This window comes from Pinus tabuliformis, chromosome 9, assembly GCF_031772625.1.
Source record: "Pinus tabuliformis cultivar Carrire ecotype Pingquan chromosome 9, CPIR1, whole genome shotgun sequence".
NCBI lineage: Eukaryota > Viridiplantae > Streptophyta > Pinopsida > Pinales > Pinaceae > Pinus > Pinus tabuliformis.
The window spans coordinates 1,955,149,424-1,955,173,213 of NC_142307.1; positions in this window are offsets into that span (position 1 = coordinate 1,955,149,424).

The window sequence follows — 23,790 nt, forward strand, 5'->3', positions numbered from 1 at the left end:
GTCACCTTTTTGTCCTTTTCTCGACTCTTAAAACATGAAAAGGTCAAGTTGTGTCTATGCGTCTTAAAATTTATTTGGCCACGATTAACATTACCTGGTTAGATCTTGTGTGCGTTAGTTTAAGTAGGGTCCCTTATCGTTAGATTCCCTTAGGTCCTGTTTGAAGTTCATCATCCTGGCTGAGCCATCGACTCCTGTTCCAAGTGATCAAGGGTCTCCGTCTTCCACTGCTCCTGAGGTACCGGTTGTGAGTGATACTCTTCCTGTTATCCCGAGTATCCAACCGATCAACTCTCGTGCCCCGACCGACGAAGATTACGAAGTCGATTGGAACCCCATCTGGGAGCCCGACGAGGACGATATTCCTGTTACCCCCCCTGGTGTTTCGTCTCCAATGTCTACTTCTCACATGGATGAGACATCTCCTAGAGTGAGCGAGACACCTGTGTTGTCGAATATCGACACTCCCATCCCAGCTACTTCTCCACTCCCTCCACGCTCCAGTCATTGAGGGATAGGGTAAGTGCCAGGATCCCTGCTTCGACTATGTGGGACCCCCATATCACTCCCACCACGGGATCTTTTGTTTCACAAGTCCACACTACACCTGTCACTTCAGTTCCGAGAAATCCAACTGTTTGTATAGCACATTCAACTCTAGTTGTTAGTGTCGTTACAGCGTCTTCAGCTTTGAACACTGGTGCTGGTCCCCCTCACGGTCAAGTGAGTAGCGGCCAACCGGCACACACACCTAAAGTTATCCACCCTGCACAAAGTGCACCACCCTCTTCTGGTCCCGTCCCAGGAGGGGGGCCATATGATGCCTATGGACAAGCTGTTCAGGATCCGAATGCACAAGGTCCATTCTATTATTATGATTCTGCTGGTCAATACCTTCAGCTTTCTCAACCCTTGCCTACTCAACCTATTGTTGAGGTTTCGGTACCATTATCCGTTACTTGGAACGCCACCACTTTCCATGGGGGCCAAGTAAGGCCTGCACAGCCTCAGGGACCGCCTAACCAAGGCCAGCCATCTTATGTGCAAACCCCTCAAGGGCAGCAATATTATGGCCAGTCTTACCCAGGACAACCTGGGGGCCTACAAGGACAACCCTATCAGGGACAACCTTTGGCCGCTGGTGGTCCATCTTTTACTTATCTGACCCAACCTTCTGGTTACCCGGGGCAACCTAGTATCCAGCAAGGTTACCCATCTGGACAACCAGGACAACCTTATATCCAACAAGGCCAACCTGGTATCCAGCAGGGTTATCCCTCTGGACAAGCTGGACAAACTTATATTCCACAAGGTCAACCAGCAGTCCAACAGGGGTATCCTTCTGGGCAAGGGGGGCAGCCTTACGTACAGCAGGGCCAACCCACTGCTCAGCCTAGTCATCCTACTGGGCAAGCGGGTCAACCTTCTGCACAGCAAGGCCAACCCACTGCCCAGCCTAGTCATCCTTCTGGACAGGCTGGCCAACCTCAAGGTCAACCGACCGTCCAGCCCGCTCAACCATCTGTTCCGCAAGGACAACCCTCAGTTGCTCAAGGACAACCCGGTACCCAGCAAGCTCATCCTTCTGGGCAAACGGGTCCGTCCCAACCTAACCAGGCCAACCTTCCGGCCAGATGGTCCAAGCTCAAGCTGTTCAAGGACATCGTTCTGGGCCCCAGACTCAAATTGGTTATCAAATGCAAGGTGGGCCACAACCCCAACCTTCCTACCAAGCGCAGCCTTCTTATCAGGCTCAGTATGGAGCTCAACAATCGTATGGCTACCAGCAACCCCAGGGGCAAACTCAATTTACCCCTTATCAAAATTATCAACGAATGCAGGTCACTCCTTACCAGAATTATCAACAACAGTATGTTGCACTTGTCGGTCAAGTTGCTAATCCATGGGGTGCTGGGGGGCAGTCTCAGGGTCAACTGTCTACTTATGGATAGAATCCTGATGGACAAAATCCATATGGACAGAACCCCTATGAGCAAAATCCCTATGGGCAGAACCCTTATGGGCCAGGCCCATCCGGACAAAGTCCATGGGGGCAACCACCACCTGGTTGGAACCCTGGTACTACCTCTCTCCCACAACCACAAATGTCCTTTAATCCTCAGTTGCCTTTCTTAGCGACGTTGGAACTCCCAGATGTGTCCAAGTTGACGAATGACCCCATTCTTCATAATCCATATTGGCCACCAGTTCCAACTAAGATACCCGGTGATTGCCCGAAATTTGATGGCAAAGCTGGCGAGGACCCTCAAGCCCATGTCATGACCTATCACCTTTGGTGCTCATCCAACTCATGGCTTGATGACTCCATCTGGCTCCGCCTCTTCCAAAAGACTCTCACCGGCTCGGCCGCTAAGTGGTATACTGAGTTGAATCGCGGAACATTTCAAGATTTCAACTCGCTGGCTATGGCATTCTTAACTCATTTTCAGTTACCCATTCGGTATGAGACAGGGACACATCTCCTTACGTCTCTTAAACAGGACACGACCACGCATATATCCGATCATATACATGAATGGAGACGACGTCGTCGCTTGATCAAATTTTGGATTCCTGATCAGCTCCTGACCGATTGGTTCACGACTTCCTTTGTCCCTGCAATCGCACGAGACATCGCCATGGGAGCTTGTGTAACTGAAGAGCAGGCTATCGCGCGTGCTCAGTACCTTGACTTGGTATATTCTTAGTCGGGTACTTTATATGATTATTTTCCAGACGCCCCGAGACCCGGAACATCCAAAGCTCCGCCAAAACCATCTGTTGACGGAGTTATTGGCTCTGTAAACGCGTCTTCAAAGAAGTCATCCGCGAACCCTGGGAAGCAAAAACAGAATGCTTCTAATGGAAATACTTCTCAGGGTCAATCTAATTCTGGAAGTACCTCCGAGGTTAACGTCGTTCAGTCCACCGCGGCGGATAAATCCTCGAAAGGGAAAAAGAAAGGGAAAGCCAAGAATAAATCCGAACAGCCCAAACAGGACTCCCCTAAACCTCCACTCGAGGAAGGAGCCAAACGTAAACCTAAGTATCCTTGTCTTATCTGTGATGAGGATCACTACACTAAAGACTGCCCTAGGCGGTCCGAAGTTAGTCGATTATTGAAAGGTGCTCCTGGGACTCCTGCTGTGCTTAAAGAACCTTTCCCTTCACAGCAAACTTAAATGGTGGCAGATCCATCGTAACCCTCTTCTTCATTCGGCTCTCAAGTCTTTATAGCTGGGACGATTCCCATCCATGTCACTACTCGAGCAAAAGAGTATCCATCTCATGCCGGGAAAGAGCCGGAGGTCCCCTCCAACGCTCCTCCATCCAGCTCTGGTCCACTCCACATCGAAATACCTAGCACTGAGACGACTATCCGACCCCCTCCAAAAGGTGTACTCCGGAAGTCTTCTTACAACCCTAATGCTCGTGCTGCCCAGCACTACAGCATCTTTGAGGACTTAGCTCAGGCTCCGTCTGCTATGTCCGCTCTAGAAGTCCTCCAGAGCCGCCCCTCCCAGAGGAAGTCCTTGCTATCGGCCATCGGTGGCATAGACCCGGCTGAATCAGATCTGATTTCTTTTGATCTCGAGGGCTATACGCCGAGACTGCTGCACCAAATCGCTTTCCTTATACAGGTCATCATCAATGGTAAAACAATTCATCGTACAGTCATTGATGAAGGTGCCTCAACTTGCATCATGTTTGTTGCTTGCTGGAAAGCTATTGGGTCTCCAACATTGAGCCAGTCTCCTACGACGTTAGAAGCCATTGATGGAAGAGAGTCCAGTCCTTACGGTATCCTCCAACGCTTGCCCATCTCCTTGGAAGGGAAGACGGTAGAAGTGGAGGTCGAAGTTGTCGACGCTAATCTTACCTACAACCTCCTCCTCGGACGTAGCTGGACATATGCCACGCAAGCCGTGGCCTCCTCCAATCCGTGTCATTCATTTCCCCCATCAGGGGAAGATTGTCACGGTGGACCATCTCTCCTTCTTCGCCTCCTCTTCTAAAGGCAATGTGCCTTTCGTGGAGCATACCTCCAAGTCATTCGAGAGTGTGGGAGCTGGGCTCTTTAAGGACCCCACCCTAATGGGTGTCTTTCCACTTCCACCTCCGAATCTCGCCCCTATTAACATGATTTCCGTGCGTTCTGATCCGTGGGTCCTTCCTCCTGCTAATCAGATAGAATCTTGGGGTGATATGATGCCATTCGAGTGCAATAAAGGTCAACCTTCACTCCATTTTCAATGGACTGAAGCTTGGGGGGCATGTACCTCGAATTGAGACATCATGCTGGGGGGCATGCCCGTTCCTTTATTCTCAAGCATAGTTTACATGCGTGTGTGTGTGTGTGTGAGTTTTCATGTTTTCGGTTTGGTGTCAAAGCATGCTCGCCCCTTATTGTGTCTTTTTGCTTCTTGTGCAGATGTCGGGTGCACCTTACATTGGTTTCGCCGATGGTGCCTGCCGCAGCACTCGTAATTTGTCCTCTGCGGCGTGGGTGATCTACGATCCTCACGGTGAGTTGATAGATCTTCAAGGTGTATGTTTAGGTTGTACTACAAACAATGTTGCTGAATATAGCGCTGTTATTGAGTTATTAGCCGAGGCAACTAATCTTGGTATTCGTACATAGCTTGTTAACCTAGACTCTCAACTTGTCATCCATCAGCTCAATGGGTGATATTCCGTCAGAGACCGTCACATTTTAAGGTTGTACTTACGTGTTAAATTGTTGGAAAGGAATTTTGACTTTATTACATATCAACATATTCCAAGACGATTAAACACATTATCTGATGCATTGGCTAATCATGTATTAGATAGACATTTGCGTAATTTATAATCAAAACATTATACAAGTAAGCACATAAAAGCACAATAATAAACCATAGGCATATGTATATATATATATATATGTGTGTGTGTGTGTGTGTGTCGCAAAGTTTTGCACCGCGTGCATTACATAAGTCCAAAAAATAATACATGTTCATCCTGATACATCCTCGGACAACATGTCCCTCAAAAAATATGCATGAAAGAAGCCTAGAAGTCTATTCGTGGTGGTGCTCGTGATAGCACATCACTGCGCGCACCAAGCGTCTCAACAAACGATGGATGCGGGTCGGTACCCCCACTGTGTGCCTCTGGTATGCAAAAGGCACGTCCGCCAGTCTCGCGTAACCTGGAATCCCTTGGGTAAGTCCCTCGAGATTTTGCACCAGCTCTTCCCCCACTGAACCCCTTGCCTAAGGATCAGCTGCAGGTTGGCCCCTCCGCGCTATAGGAGACAAGTCGGCTGGGCGCTCTGGGCCCACATCTGCATATACATACAACTGTCATCAGAACATGCATGTATTGACAAAAAAAAATGAAAATACATAAAACATCAAAAAGAAGAGGTCATACCTAACTCCTCTTCCCACTCCTCTGGGTCCCCCATGAAGTTGGTTCCCGCGTATGGCCAATCCTCTACCACGATCAGCTGACGACGAAGCCATATGAAGAACTCGGGTCACCAAGACATCTACTGGCCCCCTCCCCCTCTGGGCATCAATGCTGCCGAGCGAGCCATCCTAGGCTCTCGTGGCAATGGGTCCGCCACTACAGCTCCCTGGTACTGGAAGAGGGGTAATCGTTCCAAGAAGAACGACACCACAATCGAGCCATACCCGAACTGTTTCACTTCCCCGCGCTTACACTTTGTAAGCTGCCTTTTGATATTTGTAGTCACCGCTGTAGCCCAGTCAAAAATGGTGGGGCCGAGACATTCTGTCGCTAGTAACAGATGATTCTTGCTTGCCTCATGGGGCGCCTGTACCCCAGCTGCACGTGTGATGGTGAACAGTATCACCTTAAGAACCAAATCATGGATGGTGGCGATATCCACCTTGGCACTGTTTTTCCCAAATTGTGCCTCTGGACACACTCGGGCCTTCACTTCACCTATTTTCTCTTCGGAAGGCCTGCTTCCGGTCAAAATGGGGCTCGCCCCTCTCCGTGACAGCCCAGTAATGAAGTACACATCAGATACATCCAGCTCTAAGGTCTGATCCCGTAATCGAAATACTTGGTCATCAACATCCCAAGCATCCACTATGAACTGTAATAGCTCCGGTTGAGCTCGTAGATATGAGGTGAGGAAGAATTTCTTGAGACCACAGTCTCTCAGAGCATTCATACATCCCTCATCCGCTATGGCCAAGGCATCTACGACATCATGCTCTCGTTCTTTCCATTCCACCACCATTTTTGCTTGCTTCCTGCACCCACAAGGATGAATAGATCATTATTGAAACCCTGGTAAGCTTACAAACCGGACAAATTTCAAAAATGATGGGAAAATTCAAGTAAAAAATTAGGTCGCGCGGTTGGCGCGACTGTTTCTAAAACAGTCGCGCCAATGGCGCGGTACCTTTGGGCAAATCACCCCATTGGCGCGGACCCGTGCCGGATACCCGCGCCAATGGGGCGTAACCCTAAATTTTGAAATCCCCCTTGCGGAGGCTCAATTAGGAAACAAAATGCATAAAAATAGTATGAAAATGGAGCTAAGGGGAGCGCCTCTTACCTGGAACTGGCGGAATCTAAAATGGTTGCACGGATTGGTGGTAATCGTTGCTCGAAGTTTGCTCCCCAAATGGACCACTACCACTATGCAAGAGGTAAAAAGTAAAAGTAATTCTATTTTTACATTTTCACCATATTTATAGACTTTTTGACTTGTAATTAGGTTTAAAGAGTTGTTTTTTGAATATTTTAATGTATTTTTGGTCGAAAATGGATTTTACGCTTGCTTTTGGTGCCATGACAGGTCTTTTTCGCAACTTCGATGGTGAAACGAGTTGTATTTTATACTTTTTCGGACTCGGTAAATACACGAAAAAGTCACTATGGAGTCATCTTTCAGCTCTTTTCTGACTCGCTAAAAATGAAAAGATCGCCGAGTTATCCCTCTTGACTCGTTAAACGTAAATAAGAGGCGGTCATCTTTAAACCCTTTTCCGACCGTGTAAAAACGAAAAGATCGTCGGACTTTTGTCGTTTCAGGTTCGTTAATGGTTACGAAACGACGTGACGTTGATCACTTTTTTACTTTTTCAGGTCGGTGTCACTATAAATGAAAAGTACTCCTCGATCGTAATGGTCGGGCGGTTCTTTCGAGCATTGTTTTATACTTTTTCGGGCTCGGGAGACACAACTTTACGAAAAAGGACCCCCCTGGAGTTCTCTTTTCTGCTGTCTTTTCAGACTCTCTAAACAGGAAAAGACGCCGAGTTCTTCCTTTGTCAGACTCGTTAAAACTTAATGACATCGGGTTCCGTCGAAATGACGCTCACAAGCATATGTTATCCCCGTCAAGCTTGTTAAAAATAACTGGGGTACTCGCCAGAAATGGTGGGGAAAATGGACCCATAATTATTGTCGTGTCGGCAGTATGTCGCTCTTGAACATGGCACTAGTCTGCATTCGTGTCTGGGTGGGGACATCCCATATTGTTTTACACTTGCCTCCGTGGGTTTGGGTTATCCTATTTGGCCTCTCATCTGCTCACTGCCTTGTCACCATGACCTCTGCTCATTTGATTTCAAATACTGCCACATCCACTGTCGTGCCGCCGATATGTTCAAGAGAAGTTGACCTCTGCAGCGGTACAACCTCCTCTGATACCTCACATAATTTTGATTCACCACAACATCCTTCCTCTGTCTCGTGTCACTGATGTGGGAAACACTATGGCCCACCTTTGATCAAGGTCACTTCCTGTCGACTTCAGCTCATTATCCAGGAAGTTGATCTAGAGACTCCCTTCCGGTGCCTTGGAGCCTGCATGCCTCAATGGCAGGTTCTTCGTGTTCGACGAGAGGTTTTCATCATTAGCCTCCGATCGAATGATTCTACGGGTGTTCGACGCCAGCTCACTTATTCGCACACCATAGATTGTACCTATAGTACCTTGAGGGCCATTGTCATTATTGGTGGTACCTCTCGCGTCTGTTAACAGTTTTCATCATTGACTGGTAATCAAACGATGTTCATGCATGTTCGACTTCAACTCATGTATTCACATGCTTGGACTTGTACTCTGTTTGGGTCGAGATGGAGCGCAAGACCCTAGATTTTTTCTATTGGGATCCAGGTTGCGATTTGTGGATTATTATGTTCATTACATGACTCATTCACTGGATGGCTGCGACCATGCCTGAGTCTCTATATCGATCCTCACTGGATGGCTGCACCCATGCCTTGGATCTAGATTATTATGTACTCTACTATGGATGGCTGCGCCCATACCACATATATCATGTACTTGAGATATCAGTTGTACTTCTTTATGCAGGTTCTCTGACAGCCGTGTTTTCAGTCACACATGTTCTTGTAAAGCATTTCACCCCTCTCTCTCTCAGGCCTCATGCTTTAGGGGGCATCTATTACACAGCAATTTGTCACCGTCCCTATTAGCCCTCACCCGCACACTGGAGGACTCATTCCGGGACCTGTGAGAAGTGACATGACCTGAAACCACTTGCATCATATTCCTCTAAGTATGAGCTTCATTTGCCCTGAAGACATCTCCTGCAAAATACCCATGAAAACAACTCTTTTTACATTAGCACGGGTCCACAGTTCACTACCCGCGCCAATGAGGGAAATCCTTTAAAAAGGGCGCGCCATTGGCGCTCTGTCCCAGAGTCGCACTCGTGCCAACCGAATTGAGTAAAGTTTTTAACCAACGAGCTTCCGAAGGTTCTCTTCAACCCATTCACCAACTGAATCTATGTTGAGCTAGGATGGTTTGGCTTCGAATCTCCATAGAAGGGAAAGTGGTTTGCCACCTCTCATGGAAGTTTCCAAGTGATAAAGCCAATCCCATGAATAATGTGGTTGATCTTATCCCTTTCCTCTCTATCTATAAAAGCTTGCCTCTATGCCTTGAGCAAGCTAGTTAATAGTCATAGTTACAGTAGTTCTAGTTCCACCATAGTGATAGAGAGTTTGAAGCTGCAAGAGCCTTCTTTGCACCCATAAGGCCAAATCTAAGTAAGGAGATTCTTGTCACCCAAAGAGAGAGAGGCTTGTTCCTCATCCCAACAAGATTTGCAAGACTTGTGTAGCTGAATACCCAGCCAAAGGAGGATTTGACGTCAGAACAATGGTTGTATTCTTCTTTGTTATTTATTAATAATAGATGACTATCATTATGGTTCCACTCTCATTGTCTTATGTTTGATGTTGAGTTATATCTTTTCTGACTGATATATAATTGCATCTACTAGATTTTATGCTTGTTTTCGTGTTGTTCTTTGCATGTGCAGGTGTCCAATCATGGAGATCGTGACCGGCCAAGGCAAAGGAACGAGGGCGACATCTCTTCGACAAACACTAGCGTTGGAATCCAAGTAGGTTCTCGCCATCCACTTTTTATTTGCAATTAGGAACTTGCGTGATAGCATTGTGTGATTGTTGCTAGACCCGGTCTAGGCTAGTAGGGATCATCTCTATCCTCAGAGAGGATTTACCTCCACAAAAGGAAGGACATCTTATCCTTCCAGATGACATATTGGAAGCTCCATCCAACTCTAAGCACTGTAGTGTTCATCTCAGAATTTTTGAAAAATCCCTCTTTCCCTCTGCTCGGTTGTTGCTCTGTTATTCACACTCCCTCCTGGAATGTGTGGCTCTGCTAGCTGCTACTACCAATCTGCAACTGGAAATTTGAACTTCCGAGACTCGAACTTCCGTGAGGAAAATTTTCCCTCTACTATGTGTGCTTTTCTCTTCCACCCGACAAAGATCCTACTTCTATAACCTGAAAAAAAACCCTCTGCATCCAACCAAGAATCTGCTTAGTGAAAATCTGAGTTTCAGTTGCTCCCTCTCACTGTTGGAAATACAATCCCGGGTAATTCGACTTTTCTGCACTCCTGCAACTGAAAATTGATATTTTTTGCCCCAACAATTCGACTTGCCTATCTGGATACTGTGCTGCCTTTGAGAATTTCAACCTATTGCTCACTCTGAGCAGCAAAATGATTTCCTTTGCTTCTAAGTTTTCGACTAATCACTTATGCTTTGATACCATGTGAAAATTCAAAATTTGAAATCCTATTGCAGCAACTGAAATTTATTTTTCTAATTGTTAGTTATTTTAACAATTTATCTGCTACGACAAATATCAATTAAAACACATTGTAAACTTCACAAATAAAATGTTGCAGAAATAATAGTGCAGGAAACTGAGAAAATACTAGCACACACACACACACAATATAAATGACACCGTTATTTTTGGACAAATGTAAAAAAAAAACCCCAACTCGGGAAAACCAATGCAATAGTGAGGGTTTTTATTTTTATGCAACAATGAAATTCTGAGTACAAACTATGGATGCCCAACTGGCTATCCAAACAACAAGTAAATATGGGCAAAATTATCTGAGTGAATTACCCTTCTTCCACAAGCAATTCTGGCAGAACTTCCTTCAGAAAACTTAGACTCTTAGACCTTGTGTGTCAGCCTCTGCGCTACTTTGTTCAAACCCTATGACATCAAGCCTCCAACATGCCTCTTATGAAGTCATTCTACATGTCTTAGCTAATGAAATTGCCTCTCTGACACTTTGGACCCTTTGTTTGACCTTTGGAACGAAGAAGGAATTTCTCTCCAGCAAATTGGACCGCTTCCTTGAAGTAACCGCGCATTCCTCTATGTTGCCTCACTCAGAATAACTCGGCCCTCTTGCTGCTGCCTCTCTAGATCTGGAAACTTCCTCCAGTTCATTTTCCCTTCCCCTCACTATCTTTGTTGCCTCACTAAACCTCAAACTCTAGAAAAATTGAATTCTCCAAGTGCCTCTGGTGCCTTCTCCATCAACACATCAATCCCTTCTTATATCTTCCTATTGAGACTCCAACAAGTACGATTAAATCTTCGTCGATGGCTCAAATGATTTTTAGATCGATCCGTGTGATTTTCTAGAGAATTTTCACCATGGCTTAATTAATTACGATTAATTAGCCATATTCCCTAAGTTTAAACTTAAGAAATATTTAAAATTCGGCTAATAATTGATCCAAGATCTTTTGATTATAGATGTATTAAAGAATTACATGTGTAAATTGCAACTTAACCATATAATTTTAATGTGCACGTGAGAGAAGAGGAAGAAACACATAACGCATGAAAGAAGACAAGAAGCTTGATAATGGAGTTCGTCCGACTTGGACTACGTCTCTGGGCCCTGCTCGATAAATGGGGAGGCCTTTATTCATTAAATGGCATGCGAAAGAAGAATACATTTATCAGTTACAAAAAAGGAGTCTTATACCTCCATTTTGGAAAATGGCTGAAAAATGGAGAGCTCCGTTGTAGAAACTAGCATCACCATTGAATTCCTGTCGCTGAGAGGTGTAAAATCGATATAAAACTTGCCCAATTCTGACACTAGACCAAAATTGACCCCCTGGAAATTATGCTCACGCAAAGTTCCACCCCCTGTTTCAACGGCTCAAGGTTCCGCCACCTGTTCTTCGAAATCTGTGCCCGGTCTCCCCTTATGCGCATGGACAAAAATGTGTTTTATATAACTGCATGGGCGGAGTTCCCAAAATGTTCATTTGGCGTAGTGCAAAGTTAGAAAGTGGTTAGGGAGGGGTTGTGTGGTCAAACCCCGCTCCTCCCTTTTTAACACACATTTAAATGGATTAGTGGCATACTTAAATATGTTTGTTTGTTATATGGGTGGCGGGTCTACATTTGGGTGGCCACGCCCAACCATTTCGTCGGTAGTTATGTTTGAGATAGGAGGTGGCGGTGGTGGGCGACGGGGTTGGCAGCCCGCACCCCACCATTTATTGTTTTGGTTGTTTAGTACTGTGTGGGGTGGCGGGGTCATGGCCGTCCACCCCAAAATTAAATGCATTTCGGTTATGTGGTGTGGGGTGGTGGAGTCATGGCCGTCCACCCCAAATTTTAATACATTTTTCTTGTTGGGATAGTTGGGAAGGCGGCGGGGTTGGTGGCCCGTTGGCCTATTTTTTTTATTTTTAATAACCACCCGAAATTTCTTCAAAATTCGAATCTAGGTCAAAGGAGACAAATTGACCAGGCCACACATTCGCCCGGAATTCGATGGCTGGGTTTAGTCATAATTGTGTCTCCTTTAAGCCTGCCACATGGGTAAGTCAACCCTCAAATTTGATTGCTTCTATCTTCTTCATTCGGACTGGGATTGGAGCGTCGTTCTCACTGTCGAAATCAGGGTGACGAGCACTTTAATCTGATGTCAAGTTAATTGTCTTTTTGCCATTTTGAGTTTTGAGCCTCTTTCATGCCCCTGGTGTCTTAAGATCCACCTGGACCAATAATCTAATTAAGACATCTCTAGGTGGAATTTCCAAAAATGATTTATGGGTTTTGGATATCTCATGTATTCTAGCCTCTCCACTAAATTTTGTGGCTAGAACAAATCCGGTGCTACAAAAACTAAACAAATTCAATACATGCATAAATATTTTGTGTGTTTGTTTTATTGCAAGATCAGAGAACCAAATCAAGAAGTGGTTAAAGGTGTATGGGCACCTTGATGTCAGTAGTGCATTGGCATCCCAAAAGTAGAGAAGTTGAAGACACAATTAAGTGGATTTTCCTGCATTACTACACGCTACAACTCGTTAAGTGCAAGGGGAGACTTAGTGAAAGAGATAAGGAAAATTATTGAAAAATGTAACTAGTGTTAGTCTTGATAATGCAATAACATGTAATTTTTATCATTGGTATGTCTATTATTGTATTCATTATTATTATTTTATTTTGGTCAAAGCATGCTCTTCATGCTTATATAGTAAAAAATAAATGATTTTGAGTCAAAAGGTATATATTTAAATCAAGTCCCATTTGGGATTTTATAAGAAAAAAGAAAAGGAATTTTTATTTTGAGTCAAGTAGTCAACACAAGAGTAAGTGGGCCTAAGAAGTAGCTATTCGAACTCCTTGAAATGTATATATATGAGTCAACTCAGCTTCTTAGAGATACATTCTCTCACTACCACATCACATTGATTATGTTTCAAGACAAGAAGATAATACAATTGAAATCAAAGGAGAGATAGTGAAGTCAAACGAGAGAGAAAGATAAGTTTTATGCCTTGATTCTATTCACACATGTGATATTTATACGATTTCCTGAGGCTACTATAGGACTGAAATTCAGCTTCCACTCCAGGTCCCAAATTTATGTGATTTTAACCAAATTTAAAAGAATTTGACCATTGTTGACTTTGATTTGTTGGAGGTGACTTGGATGACAATTAACTTTTGTTATTTGTGATAGTTTTGGTCTTGGTCTTGGTTCTTGGATATCTCATTTGATATGATTCTTTAAGAGAAGGATTTTTGGGGTTTCCCCCTTGTGGGGTGTTTTCCTGGCTTGGAGCCTAATTTCTAGTGTTCTTTGTCTGTTTGTGATCTTTTATGTTTTGGTAATTGCTTGATGAAGAAAATATAAATTTTAATTAGAACCCAACAAACATTCACAATAAATTATTAGGTTAATAGAAATCAAGCATCAACTTTATTACACTTGATTTCTCAAGATGGTATCAATGCTACGGTGAAGGTAGGAGCACCATTAAAGAAGCCCTAATGAGGACTAAGTCGGTGTGCAAGAAAACCTAAGAACATAAGATCAAGTTGTGGCATAGAGTTTATGAGGCATGTGAGGAAGTATCTGAGGTATATCAACAAAGATTCTGAGGCATACATTATCTACAATACATGAAGACTTATATCTTACTATGTGCAAATTTTGTTCCTATACATGATACAAGTTTTGCTCCTATATATATGAGGTGAGTTATGCATATAATGAGAAGTTTTTGTTATAAATAAAGATTATGCAAATAAATTTGGAGATATGATGCATGTTCTGTTATGATAACCTGGGCTCTTGTCGACCTGTAATGGGAGACTTTGTGGAAATGTAAATTCTTTGTGACACAAAATTTATATGACAAGACATATTTCTCTATGACAGAAGTTTCTATGGTGACATATCTCTCCATATTGCGAGTCCCTATGGACATCTCCTATGGTATCTTTCTCTATAATGAAGCTAGCACCAATGTCTCTATGAAGTGGCATGTATCTCTATAGTGTGACAGACATGCATAAACAATTTGACTAAACATCTTGTGAATGAATTATGGTTGACATACAAAAGAAAGTTTTGGGCATATATATCAAGCGAAGGAGCAGGCCAAAGGAATTAATTAGATAACCAAATGTGAATAGAGGTCTGAATTTTTGTGAACCTGTGGTGACTGGATACCCAAATAACCAAGCTTATTATAGAATTATACCTTTGAAAATCAAGGCATTCATGATGACACCAAGATCTAAGCTATCCAAGGCATTCAAAATTTTTGAAGTTTAAGTGGTTAAGTTTTGGAAAAAAAGATGAATTTGAAGAAGTGCATCTCGTTCTCTATGTGGCAAGCATCAAAGTCCGGAGGCACTGTGTTTTTATGGAATAAATAACAAGTATGATGCAACATCTAATTTCAAAAGAAGAATTCTTCTATGTACAAGCTATACTAAGAATTCTCAAGAACATTGTAGTGTTTACAAGGATGAAGACAACGATTTGAACCTGTGACAAATCCAAAAGTTTTTGTGGTGATATCCAAAACCTAACACTATATTGAAATAACATCTAAACATTTATGTGGCACTATATGTTTTGTGTGTTTATGTCAGATTGTCTTCTATGTGTGATGACCTAAAGGACAAAAAACAAAAGTTTGACTTTGTTATAGGGGTGATCTTTGTAGTTGACCTTGAAGAACAAATATATGGCATCTACTCAGTAGTATAAAGTGGAAGGGACTGAAACTAGAAGGTCCATCTCTATGATTTTGAAAACTTTGTGAAAGAACTATGATTAGACATCTAAAGGCACGTGAATCTCATCTCGGTGGTGCAAGTATGTGACCAAGATAAAGCAAGTATCCCGAAGAAATTTTTGTGCTTCGTATCCTAGTACAATGGTTGTAGGATTAAGGCACCTTTGTTGGAGTAAGTTGGTACATGGAAACTAAAGAAAAGTCAAAGGATCAGATATTTGCAAGGTTTAATAAGGTAAAATTTGAAGAGGTACATATAAATTTTGTTCACTTGCATCAAATGATCTATGACATTCATATTGCACATATTACCAAGTCTTCTAGGTCATAGTGAAGTCACATTTAGAAATTGACACAAAGAGTAAGCTAATGATATTTTGAAACATAGTGACATACTATAAAAGGGTCTGCACAGATTCATTAGAATTCATGACTTAATTTGGTAGCCTTTAGATTATTTCCTTACATATGAAGGCTATGTTTTTGTGATGAATAAATTAAATGACCTCCATCTCATAAAAATCTTGATAATGACATCTTTGAGGTTTTGCAAATAACTCATTAATATGCATGTAGAATTAAAAATTAGTAAATGATGGATATTGAATATTTTGGAGAATCTATAGTTTGTAAACCCTAGCAAATGAATGAGTTAGAAAACCCTAGGAACAAAAACTCTAACTAATTGTTTATGCCATAAAAAGAAAAACCTAGCTCTTGAGAATGATAGGAATGACATCATGATGATGTGAGCACAAGATTGATAAAAATGTCCAAGATTAAGAGGGAGTTGACTCTCCTCAAAGAGATTAGTATTTTACACCTCCTTTTTTTAGTTATTATTGTTGTTATTTTGTCTATGCACATTTCCTTTTGTTCTTTCATAGTATTCTAATAAAGGTTGCAGGTCAAGACAAGATCTATCTAAGCTTGAATAAAAAATGAAAGAATTGGAAGAACGTAGCAAAGCACAAAGATAAGAAGAAAGAAGTTTAAAGTATACATCAAAGAATTCGATTAGATAGCAGCATAAAATGGAAGAAGTTCACATACCTCAGTTGAAAAAAGGAAGTTCTCATTAGTTTGATTCAGGAACACATTGATTAGGTTAACAATACTGATGTTGATAGAGATACTAATGATGATTGGAGTTGATATGATTTCTTGAAAGGGCATGAAGCAAGATTGTGTTGTAATATAAAGAATGAATGTGTGAATAAGTTTGGCTACATATGGTGTTTGATGAATTATTTGATGACATGTTGGATTCAAACCTACATGAATATTATCATATAACCAAGAAGGATGAAGTGCTTTATGATTAAAGAGTATGATGCAGATCAAAGTCGATAAGCTACAATAATCTCCACAGAAGAACAATTACCCAATACATTGATGAATTTCATTTTCAAGAATAAGTATTTTTTAAGCATGTGGTTATTTCCTCCATATTTGAGAGGGAGTGAGGATCTCCTCCCTGGTTGAAAGGGAGTGAGGGTGGACACACTATTCTCCATGTGCCATGTAATATGGACAAGAATAACTCTTGTAAGCCTAGTAAAGACACTAGTAGGGAGAATGGTGGATTGGATAAGCATATGGGACTAATATTTTTTGAGGTTTTGTACTTTGATCAAGACTAATTTCCATAAGTCAAGTACATTAATCCAAGATAAGAATAGTCTTGAGGACTGTCATTTCTTGGTGTTAAGTATTGTGACGAGTGGGCTAGGAAACGGTCCTGTGAGGACATACTTGGTGAACACCCGAGTGGGGTATGTGCTTAGAGAAACAGTGGTGTCCAAATTTATGCCTCCCAACGTTGTGCTTTTATCTAATGGAGAGATAGAGCTTGTTAGTCAAGGCCTTGCTATTTTGACAATGTTGGCTATGATGATGTAGATCGTCATCGATGCTTATCATTTTGAATCCTTTCTTATATGAATATTTTAACTTGACAATATCATGTTGTGTCATTATGAATGCCTCCCTAGTTAAGAGGGAGTGTTGAAAAATGTAACTATTTTGAGTCTCCATAATGTAATAAAATGTAAATTTTATCATTGATATATTTATTATTATATTTAATATTATTCTTTTATTTTGTTCAAAGCATGTTTTTCATGCTTATAGAGTCAAAGAGAGTAAAAGATAAATTAATTTGAGGCAAAATATATATATCTGAATCAAGTCCCATTTGGGCTTGTGTAAGAAAAAAGAAAATGAATTTTGTTTTGAGTCAAATAGTCAACACAAGTCCAAGTTGGCCCTCCTTAGACAAGTCAGCCTAAGAGGAAACTATTCAACCCTCTTGGACATGTATATATATGAGTTAACTCAACCTCTTGGAGACACATTCACTCACCAACACATCACACTGATTTTAGTGCCAAGACAAGAATATAAGATAATCAAATCAAAGGAGATAGAGCGAAGTCAAAGGAGAGAGAAAATATAAGTTTTATGTCCTAATTTTGTTCACACGTTCGAGATTTATGTGATTTCCTTAGCCTATTATAGGGCCAAGATTCGGCCTCCACTGCATATTAAAACTTCTGTGATTTTGACTAGATTTCAGAGATTTTGGCCAATGTTGACTTTAATTTGTTGGAGGTGACTTAGAGGAAGGCTGACTTGGGTTGTTTTTGACATTCTTGGTCTTGGTATTGGGTCTTAGATATCTCATTTTTATCTGATTCTATAAGAGAAGGATTCTTGCGTTTCCCCCTTATGGGGTTTTTCCCTCGCTTGGAGCCTAATTTCTTGTGTTCTTTCTCTTTGTCATCTTTTATGTTTTGGTAATTGCTTGATGAAGAGGATATAAATAAGAAGCCAACAACCATTCCCAAGTAATGATCAAGTTAAGATAAATCAAGCATCATCCATATTACACTTGGTCTCTCAACAAAAAGAACTGTCAAGGCCACCAAGAGATAATGAGCTTTGCCTTTGTGTTTGTCGAGAAAAATCTTAGGTAGCATATAAAATCCCAATGAGATAATCATTGATGGCTCATCACTGAAATTTGATGGATTGATAGGATTGCAGTGGGTTTATCAGTGTGTGGCTGCTACACTGTAACCCAGAGCATGCGTTTGTATATCTCCCAAAGTGCTTATTTGCATGCAAAGCAGGCCCATTGGGTGGTGCCCTGTAACGGTGGTTGGCTTGTTACACATTATCTGAATGTTCTCTTGGGAGGGGGGGGGGGGGTGCGCATGTTGCGACGTGCCATAGGTTCATGGGTTGGTGGGGTGGTGGCAATATGCTCCACCCACCCCCCTCCACCCACTTTGCCACCTTAGTCACCCCATCTTTAGATTAAAAAAAAACAATAATAATAAAACATAATATCATCTTAATAGAAAATAAATAAATAACTATATATATATATATAACTTAGGAAAGATAAACAAGATAGTACATCTATTATTAACAAATGATATACATTTATAGTACATTCATATGACCTTTGGTTTCGTATTCCATGGTCTCTTGGACTTCCTTAGTCTATTCGGCTTCCACACCAACCCTTAGAGGATTAGGTGTCCAACATTTCCCCCTTAATCCGAAGGGTTATGTATGAGTCCAAGAAGAGAGTTGTAATACAAAATGTGCAAAAATGCATGGCAACACTAGGTTGAATGTGCTCTCTGAAATGTTGGTATAAAGGGTGGTGGTTTAAGGATGACCACCAACACTAGAACGCTTAGTGCAGTTCCCAAAACTCTTCCAAGTCTGGCATGAAGCTCAAGTCTTCTGCTAGAGGAAGTGCTCCTGATGTTTTGAAGAGGGAAACCTTCAACCAATAAAGGGAGGTCTCACCCCGCATAAAAGGGAGAACCTCAAGCTGAAAAGGGATGTCTCAACCTGTGATGGTTTAAGGATGACTAATAACTTTGGAATGCTTAATGCAATTCCTAGAACTCTTCCAAAACTGGCAAGAAGATGAAGTCTTCTGCTAGAGGAAGTGTCCCCAATTCTTTGAAGAGGCATCACAAACTAAAGGCATGCTCAGGGGCATATTTGTCTTTGGCTACAACTCTGAATCTGGTATGGAAGGTTGTGGCTTAGGCTCGATTGATATGACTTTGAAGCTTGTAGATGACCATCATTTCCCCCCTGTCATATACAAGGTGAGATGATGGAGAAAACTCAACTGCAAGACTGTTCAATACTCTAGAACAAGTTCTAACATAAGACTGAAATATCTTCTTGGTTGTTGATTCCCATTGCTAAGAAGTGATCCATCCAAGATGAATCTTTGTTCTTGCAGGAGGTTTGTTTTTGAAGCATCAGTTTGAAGTATGACTGGTTTTATGACAATGCTTACATGGATGAAGATCAAAACATTGATCTTTGAGATGGCCAACTCAGTCACAGTGTTGGCATTTCACAATATGTTGTTGTGGAAGAGGGGCAGAATCTGGAACAGTTGGAGGTGAACTATGATGAAGGAATCCAACACTCTGAAACTGAATGGGCTTTGAATAGTCTGGAATGTGAAAGGACACATCCTTGTCATATCCAAGGCCAGTTTTTTGCTTGTTGTGGACAAGATCTTCCCAAGGTCTGATGACCAACTTGTGTAGTGCAGATTGAATTTCTGCATCTCCATGTAACCCTGCTCTTGAATTGGGAACTGAATCAAACTCAACTTCATATTCTTGTTTTTGATGGGAGTCTATGTCAATCTCGAAGAGAGAATTGTTCTGAACAGAAAACAATTCTGAATGATGTCTTTTCTATTGTAGCTCATCTTGTTGAAGCTGAGACTTCAACTACAAAAATTCAATGTTTTCTTGTACATTTTTCAAACAAGTTTGAATGTCTGCGATAATGGCTTTGTCAATCATAATTGTATTGTCCATAGTAGAATGTATTAGAATATTCAGTAATTCTAATACAATGCCGATTCTATTCATTTCACAATAATATCACTGCAAAAATTGAATGGCGTACAACTTTGTCTTCAAAAAATATTCAAGTATGTAGGCTCTCAATAGAACTCCATATATCATGCAATTTCATACCATATGACATATTTTTGCCATGAACATATTGTGCACAAAATTATATGGTCTACTAATAATTATCAACAATAGGTACTCTCTGTCACGAACCCTTCACAGTAAGCACGCAACAAACTCTGCGCAGACCATCAATCCAACGTTTGTAAACTCTAGTTGGTTTATTGAGGATGAAATGTGAATGGCACATGTGCTAGGCACTAAAGTGAAATTGCATCTGGCAGCCCCTCAATCAAAGTAGACATCCTACAATTCCTAAAAATAAAAAATCATATGATTTTTGCAACAACGTGAATCTAGATATCAATTATTAGCTTCTTCCAAAGACCACAAAGCCTTTAGAAACATGACTATATATAATTGCTTATTAGATTTGGAGGAAAATACAACAAATCATAAATGTGTCATCAACAAATCACGAAGACCATCAACAAGTGTGAACAAGTTCTACGATCGATGTGGAAGGATAGTAACCAATGTGCCCATTCAGTAAATCACTCAGCCCAACACATGGAGGAGGTCCCCAACAGTTCTTTTGCTCCACGTACAGTGACATGAATATCATCGATGTACGTGGAGCATCAGATTTGAATTTTGTAGAAAGTGAATGAAAGTGCACATATTGTAGTTTTCCATGTATCATTTTCAGAGCCGAAGAAATTGCGACATGTGGCATTCCGTTCAAGTTCGCTTTACTGAACTAGGCCATAATCAAAGCATTGTGAGAGATTGGGCATAAAACTATCTTGAAGAATCCAATTTTGGTCTGAATTGTGGCATTAGAAAGAATACTCAAAGGGCGACAACGACACAAAATTTCAGACCTTAGAGATATGAAATTATAGAGATACAATAGTTTTAATGTCGACCACCTAAAAAGCAAGAAAAAGGTGTGCATTTTTTTAAATTTTTGCATAACTTTTGTTTGAAAAATTAGTTTGATTCAAAGGCCATAGTGAAGCATAGATATCATTGTTTGATTCTAAAATGCCTCAAAATAAAAATAAAAATAAAAATAGACACACCTAGTAAGCAACCAAAAAGATCCAATGACAAATGAAGAGGAGGAAGAAATGCAACATGATATATCAAAATTACGAGACCAAGTGCAACAAATTTTGCTCTCACAAAGAGTAACCAAAAATGAATTGGAAGTGATGATGAATGTTAAGATCGATGGTTTAAAAGGGAACATGGATGGTTTAGAATAAAAAATAAAAAGAGAAATGGAAAGTTTGAAGGAAGGTTTGCCAAAGTTGCTATAAGAAATGCTTCCTAGTGGTGACAAGGTACTGCATGAAACTCGTGATGAAAACAAAAGCAATGTTAATCATGATTTTAGCGACTCTAACTTTGGATTGAAGACTAATCACATTCCAAATATTGATATGAGGAAGTTTGATGGCAAGGATCCGATAACGTGGATACTACATATGGAGCAATTCTTTGATCTACATGATGTGTCGAACACACAAAAGGTATGCATTTCATCTTTAAATTCAGAACAAAATCAGTTTGTGTGGTATTGATGGCTTTGTTCTCATAAATCAATTGTCACTTGGACAATTTTTACAGAAAAATTGGTGGCACATTATGAGGATACAAAGAGAAATGCCTTCTCTATCCAATTGATAAATCTCAAACAAAAGGGTTCAATGGTGGAGCACATTGAGGACTTCCAAAAATTGAATATGAAAGTAAATGATATTCCAGAGGAGCATAGGATTGATGTTTTCATTGGCACTTTAAAGGATAACATCCAACATGAGGTTCGCCTTTGGGAACTTGATTCAGTGGATAAGGCATTCAAGGTGGCAAGAAAAGTTGAAAGAAAAATTATGGTGACAAGGAATTCTACCACTCATAACTATAAAGGTGGAGGTGTTGTTACTACTGGACTTCCACAACCTACAAGGTTGATACCACAACAATTGGAGTGAAAAATATTAGAAGGGCTTTGTTACAATTTTGATAGAAAATACACTAAAGGTCATAAGTGTGATGAGAAGAAACTATTTTACATAGATTGTGAAGAGGAGGAAGAAAAGGGACATGTTGTCGTTGTTGCAACAACCTCAAAAATTTTGGCCTGCACCAAATTTCGGAGCCTACCTTGGTCTTGTATATTGTCACCGCAAACATTGAAATCCATTCCATGTGTTTTTTTGAAGTGTTTTGGTCCCTTTCGCAAGAAAGGCAAACAATCGTCTTTTTGCATGTTACTTGTCGCACAATGTGTATAAGCTTGTTTTGGTGGTTTCAAAGGGTTATCTTTGTGTAAATGAGTTTATCTAACCACGTAAGCATCTCTCACACTCATTCCCAAAGTTTTAAGCATTGCCGCACAAGTGTCATCGCAGTCGTCACAAAGTGTATCTTTAGTGTCACACTTGTCGCAAGTCATCGCATTGAGGGAAAAGTATTGTTCATATGTTCTAAATGATCTATGTTGTTGTGTCTTCAAGTGTTCTAAGTGTGTGATCACATTCAAGTCATATCACTGTTCACATCAGCTCGTCGATCCCACTCTTAGCTAAATTTTGGAAATTTCCCAACAATCTAGCCTCATCCAACCTTCCTCAATTGTGCATTACACAGTTCCAGCCTTCAAGCTACAACCATGCCCCTTGACACTATGCAATGTGCAATTATTTCTTCCCAAGACTGCACAATTCCAATGCTCAACCTCAGACCTTGGCCCCATAAATACGCAATCCAACCCTCCATCCTGGCCTCAACTGTGCATTGCGCAGTCTTTGAGATCAAGTTTAACCATTGTGCTCTTGAGCTGCACAATTGAGCAATCACTAGGTCTCTTCTACCTCCCAGAAGTGTGCATTTAGCTGAAACAATGCCAAACCCCTCAACCCAACTCACTGAGTCCCAAAATTACACAATTTTCCTGCCCAGTCCAGCCTAAACTACACATTACATCGTCTCAAGGCCCAACATTCACCCCTGACTGCCTCAACTGTGCAATCGCGTAGTCACTGAGACTCTCCCTCAGCCAACCACCCAGTTTCGGCTCACTAAGTGGATCAACATGCACCATCTTAGACTAGGGGTTTATCAAACTAATGTCATCTCGTCATGAGTGAATTGTAGATGCAGTTACTCTATCACACCATGATAGGATGATGAAGATAGAGATGGAGAAGGGAAACATGCTAAAATACATCTTTGTAGCTGATTATGCAAGCTGATAAATCATGACTTTCCACATTCCAACATTGACACTTGGAGATCCAATTTAGAATTAATTACAAATAATATTACATTTTACACTCATACCCATATAAGACAAAATAGGGTAGAGACAACTTGACAACCTAACAAGACAAAACACTATGATGCTTGGGTTTGGGGGAACTCTAGCTCACCAACTTCCACTTGATGTTTGTCACTCACGTAGCGGTGCTAAGCTTGCTACTGTGCAATGACATCCCCAAACTGTGTGATAGTGCCTCGCTGGAAATGGACTCTAGCCTCCATGGCATTCAGTACAAAGATTTGGAGCCAATTTCTACTTCCTTCTGTAGCATTATCAACATTGTCCGCACTTGGACAGGGCCACCAATGTTGATGTGCGTGTTCTGATTATTCACCTCCAAGTCCTCCTTGGTGGAAATTTGTCTCAAATGCTCCAAGTATTCCTCTATCTCCTTCCTAACCTGGTTCTTGGGTTTGGCTTTGTTGAGTGAGCCAACCAATGAGATCTTGTGGGTCTTCACCAAGGAATCCAGACTATTGTATATCTGTGCATACGAGGCCTAAATGTTACTAATGAATGAGGCAAGTTGTTTGTTGTTCTGGATCAAAATCTGCACACTTTCTTTCTCTAGATTTTCTT